At 43.9% G+C, this 15,619-nt stretch overlaps 4 non-coding genes across 4 annotated transcripts; 2 read left to right on the forward strand and 2 right to left on the reverse strand.

Moving 5' to 3' along the window:
- On the forward strand, positions 1-72 carry trnaw-cca (transfer RNA tryptophan (anticodon CCA)). Its single transcript has one exon. It is a non-coding gene; the product is annotated as a tRNA-Trp (tRNA).
- A 6,154-nt stretch (positions 73-6,226) lies between these two features.
- Positions 6,227-6,300, reverse strand: trnat-ugu (transfer RNA threonine (anticodon UGU)). Its single transcript has one exon. It is a non-coding gene; the product is annotated as a tRNA-Thr (tRNA).
- Positions 6,301-8,100: 1,800 nt separating this feature from the next.
- trnaw-cca (transfer RNA tryptophan (anticodon CCA)) lies at positions 8,101-8,172 on the forward strand. The gene has a single exon. It is a non-coding gene; the product is annotated as a tRNA-Trp (tRNA).
- A 1,475-nt stretch (positions 8,173-9,647) lies between these two features.
- Positions 9,648-9,720, reverse strand: trnak-uuu (transfer RNA lysine (anticodon UUU)). The gene has a single exon. It is a non-coding gene; the product is annotated as a tRNA-Lys (tRNA).
- Positions 9,721-15,619: the final 5,899 nt, after the last annotated feature.

Genomic DNA, 15,619 nt, shown 5'->3' on the forward strand with positions numbered 1-15,619 from the left:
GACCTCGTGGCGCAACGGTAGCGCGTCTGACTCCAGATCAGAAGGTTGCGTGTTCAAATCACGTCGAGGTCATGAGCTGCTCCCTCTGTGTGTGGCGGCGTGTGTTGCTGGCGTTTTTAAACAGGTTCGTGGTAGAAATTTAAATTTCATCCAATCTCTAGGATGACCATGCATGTTTGTGTCAACCTCTTGATAAAAGATGACAGTGCTCAGGTAACAACTCACTGACCTAATTACTAAAAAAAAATTATACGTAAGAAATAAATATGAATAAAAAGAAATACAAAAGTCTTTCGGTTTGCAAACTTTAGTATGTCGAGTGTGTCCGGTAGTGAAGAAATTATGAAGTCTCAGACCAGGCGCTCAAAGCACTTCATCACTACTGAGGTGAGGGCTACTGACTGAGATAAAGAGATGTTGAATATTTCAGTGAACACAGATGCTAGCTGGTCTGCGCAGGCTCTGAGAATATGAGCTGAGATGCCGTCTGGTCCTGCTGCTTTCCTGGTGTTCACTCTCTTGAAGGCTCTCCTCACGTTGTGCTCGGTGATGATGAGCGCGCTTCCGGTGCTGGCAGTGTCTTCCTGTCTGCAGCCCGTCGCGCCGCTAACATTAGCATCGCTAGCGTCTTTAGCTGCAGCCTCGAAGCGAGCATAGAATGTGTTCTGCTGGTCAGCCAGGGTCGCGTCCGCGTTCGCCATACCGGTTGTTGCTGTTTTATAGTCCGTTATTGTCCTTAGTCCCTGCCACAGGCTCCTAAAGTCACTCTGTTGAAGTTATGACTTTAGTTTCCATATGTAGCGCTGCTTCGCCTCTTTCACCGTTTTCGCACAATATGTGACACAGCTTTGTACGAGTCCATGTCCCCCGACGCAAGTCCTGCGTTGTAGGCAGCGGTGTGAGATCTCAGAGCGTCGCTGATGGTTTTATCCACCCACGGCTTCTGGTTGGGAAACGTCCTAATAGTCTTTTTCTCCACGGTATCATCCGCTAGTTTCCCAATGAATCCCACAACCGTTTGCATAAACACACTGACATCATCAGAGCTGTTTCTGAACATGTCCCAGTCTGCGTCATCAAGTGCATCCTGTAACGCAGCCACTGATTGGTCCGTCCAGCGCGCGACCTTCCTCTGAACCCACACTTCCTGTTTCAGCCTTTGTTTGTATTTTGGCCAGCGGCATGGTCAGATTTACCAAACGGTGGACGAGATTGTTCCCTGTAGCCATCCTTGACTGTAGCGTAGCAGTGGTTGAGTGTCTTTTCGCCCCTGGTGGGACAGGTGATATGCTGATGAAAGTTTGGCGTGACTGGACATCGTGACAGCAGCCGACCTCACTGGCGCCATCTTGTACTTGTGGGACTTCCATCCCTTGGTGACCTTCCTGAGCATAAGACAATCTCCTAAGAGTAAGTCTCCACCAGGAAATCCTTGGCAAGTAGTCTGCAATTTCCAATTTTCAGCCTTTGAGAATTTCTTAATTAAAGCTAACCCTCTTAATTGCTTTGAACAACTTGTGCCAAACACTCTTTTTTTCCTAATCACCAAAGTAACGCCTGAACAGGGACTTGAACCCTGGACCCTTAGATTAAAAGTCTGATGCTCCGACTGAGCTATCCATGCTCTGGAAGGTGTGCCATCCCTCACAAAAAGCAGCTTTACCCATCCTTTCCCAATGCTCGTCCATTGTTTGACACATTTGAAGAAACCAAGCACTTGTGAACCCTTTCAAGTGGTGAGATTGGTCATGAGAATTTTAAACTTTCACACTGACTGATAACCTGTCCAGTATTTATGCTGAGATCAATCGAACCATTAAGATTTCTGTTTAACTGCCATGTTTTCAACATTTTCTTTCCTAAAAAAAAGGGATTCCGACCTTTACATGCAGTGAAAGTTGTTACCAGGATCACTCTTCTGAACAGCCCTGCTTCTAAAGTTTTATCTAGGATGAATGAATGTCTTATATGCCCATGGTATGTGAATTCCTTCAAAAAGATCAGCATTATCGACAAAGGTTGGCCTTCTGGACAAGGAGACCATGTGACTCAAGTTTCTGAGGGAGTGGGTACTCCACCTCTCCCAAGGGCCAGTGACACAAGAACAGTAGCAGAGCATGGGGAGGAATTGGGGGCTATTTGACCTGAACGCCCGACCGATTCAGTGGACCCAGTCGGAAGCCTGTGCCGTTGCCAAGAAAGTTTGGTTCTCCTGCAGCAGTTTCCCCCAGTCTTGTTGGAGCTGATGTCTCCAGTGCGCTGGCATCACCACTTGCTCCACTCCAGTCCTCACCGGTAAGCCAGCCTGTTTTTGATGTCAGCCGACATGTGGGTCTAGTGCCTATATTTAGAGAGAAGGAGGTTGATTCTTATTTCGCAGTGTTTGAAAAAATTGCAACTACGTTAAGATGGCCAAGAAGTTTGTGGACACTGTTACTGCAGTGTAAATTAACAGGAAAAGGACAAGAAGCATGCTCTGCTCTTTCTTTGGAACAGAGCCTTGATTATGATGTGGTTAAAGCTGCAGTCAAACCAAATAGCCAAACATTTGTTGAGTTTGCTCGTGAGAAATGCTCGCTCTTTGAAAAATGGTGTTCTGCAAGTAATGTAAGACGTTTTGAGCAGCTTAAAGAATTGATTCTACTAGAAGAGTTTAAGTCTTGTCTTCCAGAGCAGCTAGTTGTGTATTTAAATGAACAGAAGATTGATGTCTTTTCTAAGACTGTGTTTAATATGCCCATGTCTCATAGTAATTCTTCCTTGCGTCAATTGAAGTCACGAAACAGAACTGCTCAAGCTCGCTCTCCAGTTAGCCCTTCGCCTGAATCCCGTAACTGTTATTATTGCCACGAAAAAGGTCACTTAATTGCCTCCTGTCCGGTGTTAAAGCGTAAGGTGGCTCGTCAGCAGCCTGCTAGCAAAAAGGTAAATGCTGCAGGGCTGCTGGCTAAGTTTACTGGGGAATCGGTGTTTGAGCCTTTTATATTTTCTGGTTATGTATCTTTAGTTGCTGGTCAAACAAGAAACCCCATTAAAATATTGAGGGATACCGGTTCTGCTCAATCGTTTATTTTGGAAAATGCATTACCCTCTTCAGAAGCTTCTTATTTAGGGAGTGATGTGTTAATTCAAGGATTTGGTATGACTGTAATTCGGGCACCTTTGCATAACTTGTATCTAGAAACCAAAAGCTTTTCTGGTTTTGTTAAAGTTGCCGTTCGTACAGCATTGCCAGTTAGTGGTATTTCATTCATTCTGGGGAATGACATTGCTGGAAACCAAATTTTTCCGCTTCCAGAGGTTGTATCTGAGCCGATTACTGATTGTCCAGAGTTAGAAGTTTAGATTCCTTCAGTATTTCCTGCTTGTGTGTTAACGCGTGCTCAGCAAAAGAAATTGAGTGATGTAGTAGATTTGTCTGACTCTTTCTTATGCCAGGAGGAAACCATTGAGGAAAGCCTGCCTCAGCTTAACCCCAGTGTGAAATTTACTGATGTTCCAAAGGCTACTTCGAAACCAGATGCCAAACTTCGCATAACTCGTGCCAAGTTGGCGATAGCTCAGAAGGCCGACCCTTCGCTAACCCATTGTTTTGAGACTGCGGTGAAGAAAGGAGAGCTGGAGAAGCACCCAATTGCTTACTTCTTGGAAAATGGAGTTTTAATGCGAAAGTGGTCACCACTCTATTCTTTGAATGGTTCGAGTGATGTATATCAGGTTGTAGTCCCTCAAGAACTTCGCAACGAAGTTCTCATGTTGGCTCACGACCATCCTTGTTCTGGTCATGTGGGCGTACGGAAAACCTACTTGAGGGCGTTAAAATATTTTGTATGGCCTGGTATGAAAAGACATGTAGCTCAATATTGTAGATCGTGTCACACATGTCAACTTGTGGGTAAGCCCAATCAAACCATTCCTCGTTTTGTGGTTTTGAATAAAAGTTAGGTGAACTTAGAAGTTCACATTTGTGTGTGGGGGGGAATGTTACAACCCGCAACATTTTGGTCGCGCTGTGTGTGTTTAGGCTTCTGTGCTTTGTAGCGTGTGTATATTGTGCCCAGGTCGAGCTCCGCTCCTGATTCCACTCCTAGTTTTCCGACTGCCACTACAGCGTGTCCAGGTTCGGCTCCGCTCCCATTCCACTCCAGGTTTTCGACTGCCACTACACCAGCGGCTGGCTGACCTTCCACACGTGCACTTCCGCCCTGAGTGACGTCAGCATCGAGTGGACCAGTTATAAACCGGAGAGAGACCTGGGATTGAGGAGGCGTGTAGGCGAGGCGTTGATTGTTTTGGAGAGAGAGTTGTTATTTTGGTGTTTTTGATATTGGCTTGTGTACCCTGGGGTCCGTTCTTCGTACGTCGCTAACGCAGTTAGCTGGATTTGATTGTTGTGGATTTGTCCTGATCTTGGATTGTTTCGTTCTTCGAAGCGCTTCTAGCATTTGTTGTCATAGCAACATATCCGTAAGCTTGAACCTGCTCGGGAGCAGGTTTATTTCATGTAAACAGGATTTAGCCTGCGCTCCTGGCGGGTTATGATTGGTTGAAATGGCGAGGTCACATCTGATTGGTTAAAGAGCACGACTGACTCACGTGGAAAAAGAAAAGTATATGCACCCTGCCATGGACTCCCCCCCACTCACACACACACACACACACAATCGCTATCAAATATTATATATGAACATAAATTCATAGGTTTAGTATTATCAAATATGATATTACTATTATAATAAACCCTAGGCATGAGACAGGTTTTTTTTTTAACATTTATTTTTCAGGGGTTTGTCATAAAAATATGCTAATAAATATTTATATATGTTAAAAATTAATCTTTTATAATGATGAATTGGACGAAAACTAATTTTATTATAAAATAAACAATATAAAAGTATACATAATATTTTTATTTTTTCATATACGACATATTTATTTTCATATTGCTTATTTTATTTTATTGTCTCATGTAATTTGTAATTTGTAAACCATTAACCTATGAATTTATGTTCTAATATAATATTTGAAAGCGATTATGTAGGGGGGGCAATCCATGGCAGAGGGGCATTTCAGCGTATAACAGGTGTTACAAAAAAAAGTTGAGCCGCTCTTTTTCCATTTCGTCAACCAATCAAAGGGCTTGTGATCAGTGTTTCTACTGTCGATGCATATCGCCTTTTAAACCAACGCACGAGCGCGCAATAATCCTAGACAACTCAGTCCAGCTATACTAATCATCAACAACAGGTGAGCTCGAAGAACCAACTTAGCCAGATCGTAATTAGCACGATGATCTCATCTTAGATGTGTCCGTTCATCTCGGATGTGTCAAGCGACGTACGAAGAACGGACCCCTGGTTTTGACTTTATTGCAACCCTTTGACTTTGATTATTGCTTGTCCCTTTTGGTTTGTTTGCTTGGTTTTTGTTGTATATATTTTTTGTGAATACTTTCACTTTATGTTTGTGCACGCACCAGTAGTAGGGGTGTGGCTGCCATTTGTTTTGGGGAAAAGGGAATTTATCCACTGTTTTTGGTTTAGGGAGATAGGTAAGTTATCTGTATTTTTGTTTGTGTTTTGTTTAGGTAAACAAGCTTGTAAAATACAGATACCCGTTTTGTTTATTATTTTGGCCTGGGTCCACCCTGAAGCTGATCCTGGTGTTGTGTCAGTATTTTTGTTTGCTTTGTGTAAAGCAATACAAACCCTGTCTTTTTGCCAGCTAAAGTGCCTGTCTATTTCTTTCCGGTATATTACACCATTATATCCAACCTTGTTCACACAGTTTAAAATAGAACCCCGAACCTATCATTTGCTGTACGGCCCAACCCTAGACTGGGACGTAACAATATATATATATATATATATATATATATATATATATATATATATATATATATATATATACTAGCTTATTGACAGCCATTGTCCTCATTTAAATGTAACCAACATCAGCAAATGTTCCACGGCTACTCAGAAAATGATTCAGTTCTTGCAAATCAAAATGCCACTGTTCATTCACTTCTGTGGGATGAATAGAGTTACCTTGCTTGAGCTCCATGGACAGGTGTCTACCTGTGGAAAACACATGAAAACTGAGCCGAAATCCTGGCTGAAAGCAAGATACCCTGCCACAACCTGAGCCCACAAGCACTTAAGCCTTGAGCTCCTCGTGCAGTTGGACCCAGACCTTGTCTGGTGTACCAAGAGATGAAACTCACAACAGGCACTGCTGGGATTTGAACCCAGGATCTCCTGTTTACAAGACAGGTGCTTTCACCAGCTAAGCCACAGTGCCAATTGCCTGGGTGGCACCTTAGGCATGACCCAGCACTTTTAACCGAGACTCTCCTGGCTAAGACATAATCTGATCGCAATGCTAATATTTCCTCCATCCGCATGCAAACCTCGCTGAGCTGGTGAGACGAGTACTCAACCAGCGATGCCATGCAAATGCTTTCATGTTTGTTTGCCCATCCTAACTTTGATTTCGGCTTGATAAGATCCCAAAAAGGGTGAAAATCCTCAAGAAAATGTCAAGTTTTAGATCTGTAAATGGCACACAAGCCACAGCAAACAAAAGGTTATGGCTTAAAATCCACATGCCATGCACATCTAAAAGCAAGCAAGCGTTCATCAGATTGCTGCTGTGGACTTTGGCTCTTTGTCCCATAAGGATTGCGTGAATCAATGTCGTAACCTTTTGTTGAAGCTGGAGTTGAGCTGAGGGCTTGATTTGGGACAAATGGGCAGAAACATGTGGAAAACAATGATATTTCTTAAATTCAGCTGACAAGTCATTCAATCAAATATGGCACATAGAAAAATGCATCTTGAACAGGGATTCCTGACCAAAGATTTAATTTTAGACATGGTGTGTGGATGAAAAGAAGGTAACTAGTTAGTGACTCTGGCGGGACTCGAACCTGCAACCTTTGAATAGCTCCACAGCTGAGTCTAGAAGTCCAATGCGCTATCCATTGCGCCACAGAGCCAACCAGGGTGTTTTTTTTCAGGCTCTCCAAGATTCATGGATGCTCAAGTTCATTAGGCAGATGCTTTTTTTGTTGCTACTAATCAAATTCCACCAAATGCAAACAACTATGGCAGGTGCTGATCCCACAAGCTGTCAACAGCGTCGACAGAATGCCCTAATTTCACCATGGAATTTGCCACAGAACCCTGTCTGACTTGCAAAGTTATTCAACTCTGGCTGTAAGAAAGGCAAGAAAGGGATAGCTTTCGCACCAACAGATGATTGTTGCAGTTGTATGGATCTGCATCAATATCCTTGACTTCTCACAGCATAGCTTTGCTTGCTAGTGAAGAAGTTGGCACTTATCTTCATCAAGCGCTTGCTTCTTCGATATTTTGGACTATGTAGACATGGTTGTGTTGTTGAGGCAAAGCCCGGAGCAGGGTGCCAAAATAAAGGCTACAGGTTCTGAGCTGAACTTCCTTTTCACGGATGCTGAAAAATTCTTTTGAGATGTCCCAGCACGTTTGATTGCTGAAGTCAAGAAATCAGCTTCTATTTGACGATTGGGTATGAAAAGTTGTCATTGATCATGACTTATAGGTTCATTTCATCTTTCTGTCTGTATTTTGCAGCATTGCCCATAGATGGTTGGAGAGGTTGCTCTCTAAACTGCTTTCCTGTTTTGCTAAGGTAAAACGTGAACGTGGTTTCAGTCTGAAGCCTAAAGATCCTGAACTTAAGCCAACCAGTACACTTGTGTGTATTGGAAAGATCCAATAAGGTTTTCCAGTACAGATTTGAATAAAAAAAGGCCTCACTTGGTGTTTAACAAAACATGCATGAAATCTGGTCATTTTGTTTGATTCTATGGTTCATTTTACATGCTGCACAGTAAGTGGCAAAGAAAAAGTCTTGTTTTGAGGAGGAGGTCAAGTCATGGCTGTGAATTGTCTTGAGTTCCCCAAATCTGAGCATCCCCATCTTGAAGCTTGGACAACTTGGAGATTTAGGTACAAGTTGTCACACTCACACTGCCATTTGATCACGAAAAACGCTCTTGATATTCATGGAGGGGGGAAATCAGACAGGTTAGCCAATAAGCTTCTGCTGGCAATGTAGGACCTCGTGGCGCAACGGTAGCGCGTCTGACTCCAGATCAGAAGGTTGCGTGTTCAAATCACGTCGAGGTCATGAGCTGCTCCCTCTGTGTGTGGCGGCGTGTGTTGCTGGCGTTTTTAAACAGGTTCGTGGTAGAAATTTAAATTTCATCCAATCTCTAGGATGACCATGCATGTTTGTGTCAACCTCTTGATAAAAGATGACAGTGCTCAGGTAACAACTCACTGACCTAATTACTAAAAAAAAATTATACGTAAGAAATAAATATGAATAAAAAGAAATACAAAAGTCTTTCGGTTTGCAAACTTTAGTATGTCGAGTGTGTCCGGTAGTGAAGAAATTATGAAGTCTCAGACCAGGCGCTCAAAGCACTTCATCACTACTGAGGTGAGGGCTACTGACTGAGATAAAGAGATGTTGAATATTTCAGTGAACACAGATGCTAGCTGGTCTGCGCAGGCTCTGAGAATATGAGCTGAGATGCCGTCTGGTCCTGCTGCTTTCCTGGTGTTTACTCTCTTGAAGGCTCTCCTCACGTTGTGCTCGGTGATGATGAGCGCGCTTCCGGTGCTGGCAGTGTCTTCCTGTCTGCAGCCTGTCGCGCCGCTAACATTAGCATCGCTAGCGTCTTCAGCTGCAGCCTCGAAGCGAGCATAGAATGTGTTCTGCTGGTCAGCCAGAGTCGCGTCCGCCATACCGGTTGTTGCTGTTTTATAGTCCGTTATTGTCCTTAGTCCCTGCCACAGGCTCCTAAAGTCACTCTGTTGAAGTTGTGACTTTAGTTTCCGTATGTAGCGCTGCTTCGCCTCTTTCACCGTTTTCGCACAATATGTGACACAGCTTTGTACGGGTCCATGTCCCCCGACGCAAGTCCTGCGTTGTAGGCAGCGGTGTGAGATCTCAGAGCGTCGCTGATGGTTTTATCCACCCACGGCTTCTGGTTGGGAAACGTCCTGATAGTCTTTTTCTCCACGGTATCATCCGCTAGTTTTCCAATGAATCCCACAACCGTTTGCATAAACACACTGACGTCATCAGAGCTGTTTCTGAACATGTCCCAGTCTGCGTCATCAAGTGCATCCTGTAACGCGGCCACTGATTGGTCCGTCCAGCGCGCGACCTCCCTCTGAAACACACTTCCTGTTTCAGCCTTTGTTTGTATTTTGGCCAGCGGCATGGTCAGATTTACCAAACGGTGGATGAGATTGTGCCCTGTAGCCATCCTTGACTGTAGTGTAGCAGTGGTTGAGTGTCCTTTCGCCCCTGGTGGGACAGGTGATATGCTGATGAAAGTTTGGCGTGACTGGACATCGTGACAGCAGCCGACCTCACTGGCAGCATCTTGTACTTGTGGGACTTCCATCCCTTGGTGACCTTCCTGAGCATAAGACGATCTCCTAAGAGTAAGTCTCCACCAGGAAATCCTTGGCAAGTAGTCTGCAATTTCCAATTTTCAGCCTTTGAGAATTTCTTAATCAAAGCTAACCCTCTTAATTGCTTTGAACAACTTGTGCCAAACACTCTTTTTTTCCTAATCACCAAGGTAACGCCTGAACAGGGACTTGAACCCTGGACCCTCAGATTAAAAGTCTGATGCTCTACCGACTGAGCTATCCAGGCTCTGGAAGGCGTGCCATCCCTCACAAAAAACAGTTTTACCCATCCTTTCCCAATGCTCGTCCATTGTTCAAGTTCAAGTTCAAGTAGGCTTTATTGTCACTTCAACCATATACAGTTAGTACACAGTAAAACGAAACAACATTCTTGGTAGAAATTTAAATTTCATCCAATCTCTAGGATGACCATGCATGTTTGTGTCAACCTCTTGATAAAAGATGACAGCGCTCAGGTAACAACTCACTGGCCTAATTACTAAAAAAAACGTATACGTAAGAAATAAATATGAATATAAAGAAATACAAAAGTCTTTCGGTTTGCAAACTTTGATATGTCGAGTGTGTCCGGTAGTGAAAAAATTATGAAGTCTCAGACCAGGCGCTCAAAGCACTTCATCACTACTGAGGTGAGGGCTACAGGGCGATAATCAGGGGACAGGAACAATGATGGACTCTTTGAAGCATGTGGGGATCACCGACTGAGATAAAGAGATGTTGAATATTTCAGTGAACACAGATGCTAGCTGGTCTGCGCAGGCATGCTAGCGGCGCTAATGGCTGCAGACAGGAAGTCACTGCCAGCACCGGAAGCACGTTCATCATCACCGAGCACGAAGTGAGGAGAGCCTTCAAGAGAGTGAACACCAGGAAAGCAGCAGGACCAGATGGCATCTCAGGCCGCATTCTCAGAGCCTGCGCAGACCAGCTAGCACCTGTGTTCACTGAGATATTCAACATCTCTTTATCTCAGTCGGTGATCCCCACATGCTTCAAAGAGTCCATTATTGTTCCAGTCCCAAAGAAACCTCATCCTGCTTCCCTCAATGACTATCGCCCTGTAGCCCTCACCTCAGTAGTGATGAAGTGCTTTGAACGCCTGGTCAGAGACTTCATCATTTCTTCACTACCAGACACACTGGACCCACTACAGTTTGCATACCGTCCAAACCGTTCCACAGACGATGCAATCTCACATCTCCTCCACACATCTCTCACTCACCTGGACACTCGGAGGGGGAATTATGTGAAAATGCTCTTCATCGACTACAGCTCTGCATTTAATACCATAATTCCCTCCACACTCACCACCAAGCTGGAGCACCTGGGACTCAGCTCATCCATGTGTCAGTGGATCTCCAATTTTCTGACTGGCAGACCACAGGCAGTAAGGATGGGCGGCCATGTCTCAGCCTCCATCACTCTCAGTACTGGAGCCCCCCAGGGTTGTGTTCTGAGCCTCCTGCTGTACTCTCTGTACACCTCTGACTGCGTGGCCACTACCAACTCCACCACCGTCATCAAGTTTGCTGACGACACTGTCGTGGTGGGCCTGATCACCAACAACGATGAGACGGCCTACCTGGAGGAGGTTGAAAATCTGGAAAACTGGTGCCAGAGAAACAATCTCCTCCTGAACGTCAGCAAGACAAAGGAGCTGATAGTGGACTTCAGTACAAAACAGGAGAGGAACTACCAGACCCCCATCATCAACAAGAGCCCAGTGGAGAGAGTGGACAGCTTCAGATACCTCGGTGTTCACATCACGCAGGACCTGACATGGTCCTGTCACATCAACACCGTGGTAAAAAAGGCCCGGCAGCGTCTGTACCACCTCAGACGCTTGAGAGACTTTAGACTGCCCTCCAAGGTGCTCAGGAATTTCTACTCCTGCACCATAGAGAGCATCCTGACAGGAAACATCACGACCTGGTTCAGGAACAGCACCATGCAGGACAGACGAGCTCTACAGAGGGTGGTGCGATCAGCTGAGCGCATCATCCGCATCGAGCTCCCTGACCTGCACTCAATCTACACCAAGCGGTGCTGGACCAAGGCCAGGAAGGTCGTGAAGGACCTCAGCCATCCCAACAATGGACTGTTTACTCTGTTGCGGTCTGGGAAGCGATTTCGCTCCCTGAGGGCCAACACAGAGAGACTGAGGAGGAGCTTCTTCCCGCAGGCGATAAGGTCTCTCAACCACACCACTAGGCAAAACTAACACAATATTTTCACAGTTCTCAAAATCAATCAATCAATCTCTATACATCCATGGACACTATGGACAACTCCACGCACATCACATCTACACTACATGTTCACGTTTACATTCTGGACCATTACACAAAGTCACTTTAATAACCATTGCACAAAGTCACTTTTTCTATGCATACTTGCACAAAATTATAGTTCTATGTATACAATATATTTCTATTTTCAGGTTGTATTTTTTCTAGTTAAATTTTTATTTAAATTTTATTTAAATTTTCATATTTCTTATATTGATATTTATTACTTATAAGTTTTAATTTTCTTTTTAAGGTCACTGGCAGTCGTGTAAGCATTTCACTACATTTCGTACTGTGTATGACTGTGTATGTGACAAATAAAATTTGAATTTGAAGTAGTCTGCAATTTCCAATCTTTGAGAATTTCTTAATCCAAGCTAACCCTCTTAATTGCTTTGAACAACTTGTGCCAAACACTCTTTTTTTCCTAATCACCAAGGTAACGCCTGAACAGGGACTTGAACCCTGGACCCTTAGATTAAAAGTCTGATGCTCTACCGACTGAGCTATCCATGCTCTGGAAGGTGTGCCATCCCTCACAAAAAGCAGCTTTACCCATCCTTTCCCAATGCTCGTCCATTGTTTGACACATTTGAAGAAACCAAGCACTTGTGAACCCTTTCAAGTGGTGAGATTGGTCATGAGAATTTTAAACTTTCACACTGACTGATAACCTGTCCAGTATTTATGCTGAGATCAATCGAACCATTAAGATTTCTGTTTAACTGCCATGTTTTCAACATTTTCTTCCCTAAAAAAAAGGGATTCCGACCTTTACATGCAGTGAAAGTTGTTACCAGGATCACTCTTCTGAACAGCCCTGCTTCTAAAGTTTTATCTAGGATGAATGAATGTCTTATATGCCCATGGTATGTGAATTCCTTCAAAAAGATCAGCATTATCGACAAAGGTTGGCCTTCTGGACAAGGAGACCATGTGACTCAAGTTTCTGAGGGAGTGGGTACTCCACCTCTCCCAAGGGCCAGTGACACAAGAACAGTAGCAGAGCATGGGGAGGAATTGGGGGCTATTTGACCTGAACGCCCGACCGATTCAGTGGACCCAGTCGGAAGCCTGTGCCGTTGCCAAGAAAGTTTGGTTCTCCTGCAGCAGTTTCCCCCAGTCTTGTTGGAGCTGATGTCTCCAGTGCGCTGGCATCACCACTTGCTCCACTCCAGTCCTCACCGGTAAGCCAGCCTGTTTTTGATGTCAGCCGACATGTGGGTCTAGTGCCTATATTTAGAGAGAAGGAGGTTGATTCTTATTTCGCAGTGTTTGAAAAAATTGCAACCACGTTAAGATGGCCAAGAAGTTTGTGGACACTGTTACTGCAGTGTAAATTAACAGGAAAAGGACAAGAAGCATGCTCTGCTCTTTCTTTGGAACAGAGCCTTGATTATGATGTGGTTAAAGCTGCAGTCAAACCAAATAGCCAAACATTTGTTGAGTTTGCTCGTGAGAAATGCTCGCTCTTTGAAAAATGGTGTTCTGCAAGTAATGTAAGACGTTTTGAGCAGCTTAAAGAATTGATTCTACTAGAAGAGTTTAAGTCTTGTCTTCCAGAGCAGCTAGTTGTGTATTTAAATGAACAGAAGATTGATGTCTTTTCTAAGACTGTGTTTAATATGCCCATGTCTCATAGTAATTCTTCCTTGCGTCAATTGAAGTCACGAAACAGAACTGCTCAAGCTCGCTCTCCAGTTAGCCCTTCGCCTGAATCCCGTAACTGTTATTATTGCCACGAAAAAGGTCACTTAATTGCCTCCTGTCCGGTGTTAAAGCGTAAGGTGGCTCGTCAGCAGCCTGCTAGCAAAAAGGTAAATGCTGCAGGGCTGCTGGCTAAGTTTACTGGGGAATCGGTGTTTGAGCCTTTTATATTTTCTGGTTATGTATCTTTAGTTGCTGGTCAAACAAGAAACCCCATTAAAATATTGAGGGATACCGGTTCTGCTCAATCGTTTATTTTGGAAAATGCATTACCCTCTTCAGAAGCTTCTTATTTAGGGAGTGATGTGTTAATTCAAGGATTTGGTATGACTGTAATTCGGGCACCTTTGCATAACTTGTATCTAGAAACCAAAAGCTTTTCTGGTTTTGTTAAAGTTGCCGTTCGTACAGCATTGCCAGTTAGTGGTATTTCATTCATTCTGGGGAATGACATTGCTGGAAACCAAATTTTTCCGCTTCCAGAGGTTGTATCTGAGCCGATTACTGATTGTCCAGAGTTAGAAGTTTAGATTCCTTCAGTATTTCCTGCTTGTGTGTTAACGCGTGCTCAGCAAAAGAAATTGAGTGATGTAGTAGATTTGTCTGACTCTTTCTTATGCCAGGAGGAAACCATTGAGGAAAGCCTGCCTCAGCTTAACCCCAGTGTGAAATTTACTGATGTTCCAAAGGCTACTTCGAAACCAGATGCCAAACTTCGCATAACTCGTGCCAAGTTGGCGATAGCTCAGAAGGCCGACCCTTCGCTAACCCATTGTTTTGAGACTGCGGTGAAGAAAGGAGAGCTGGAGAAGCACCCAATTGCTTACTTCTTGGAAAATGGAGTTTTAATGCGAAAGTGGTCACCACTCTATTCTTTGAATGGTTCGAGTGATGTATATCAGGTTGTAGTCCCTCAAGAACTTCGCAACGAAGTTCTCATGTTGGCTCACGACCATCCTTGTTCTGGTCATGTGGGCGTACGGAAAACCTACTTGAGGGCGTTAAAATATTTTGTATGGCCTGGTATGAAAAGACATGTAGCTCAATATTGTAGATCGTGTCACACATGTCAACTTGTGGGTAAGCCCAATCAAACCATTCCTCGTTTTGTGGTTTTGAATAAAAGTTAGGTGAACTTAGAAGTTCACATTTGTGTGTGGGGGGGAATGTTACAACCCGCAACATTTTGGTCGCGCTGTGTGTGTTTAGGCTTCTGTGCTTTGTAGCGTGTGTATATTGTGCCCAGGTCGAGCTCCGTTCCTGATTCCACTCCTAGTTTTCCGACTGCCACTACAGCGTGTCCAGGTTCGGCTCCGCTCCCATTCCACTCCAGGTTTTCGACTGCCACTACACCAGCGGCTGGCTGACCTTCCACACGTGCACTTCCGCCCTGAGTGACGTCAGCATCGAGTGGACCAGTTATAAACCGGAGAGAGACCTGGGATTGAGGAGGCGTGTAGGCGAGGCGTTGATTGTTTTGGAGAGAGAGTTGTTATTTTGGTGTTTTTGATATTGGCTTGTGTACCCTGGGGTCCGTTCTTCGTACGTCGCTAACGCAGTTAGCTGGATTTGATTGTTGTGGATTTGTCCTGATCTTGGATTGTTTCGTTCTTCGAAGCGCTTCTAGCATTTGTTGTCATAGCAACATATCCGTAAGCTTGAACCTGCTCGGGAGCAGGTTTATTTCATGTAAACAGGATTTAGCCTGCGCTCCTGGCGGGTTATGATTGGTTGAAATGGCGAGGTCACATCTGATTGGTTAAAGAGCACGACTGACTCACGTGGAAAAAGAAAAGTATATGCACCCTGCCATGGACTCCCCCCCACTCACACACACACACACACACAATCGCTATCAAATATTATATATGAACATAAATTCATAGGTTTAGTATTATCAAATATGATATTACTATTATAATAAACCCTAGGCATGAGACAGGTTTTTTTTTTAACATTTATTTTTCAGGGGTTTGTCATAAAAATATGCTAATAAATATTTATATATGTTAAAAATTAATCTTTTATAATGATGAATTGGACGAAAACTAATTTTATTATAAAATAAACAATATAAAAGTATACATAATATTTTTATTTTTTCATATACGACATATTTATTTTCATATT

Source organism: Clarias gariepinus, chromosome 5, assembly GCF_024256425.1.
Source record: "Clarias gariepinus isolate MV-2021 ecotype Netherlands chromosome 5, CGAR_prim_01v2, whole genome shotgun sequence".
In the NCBI taxonomy this organism is placed as follows: Eukaryota; Metazoa; Chordata; class Actinopteri; order Siluriformes; family Clariidae; genus Clarias; species Clarias gariepinus.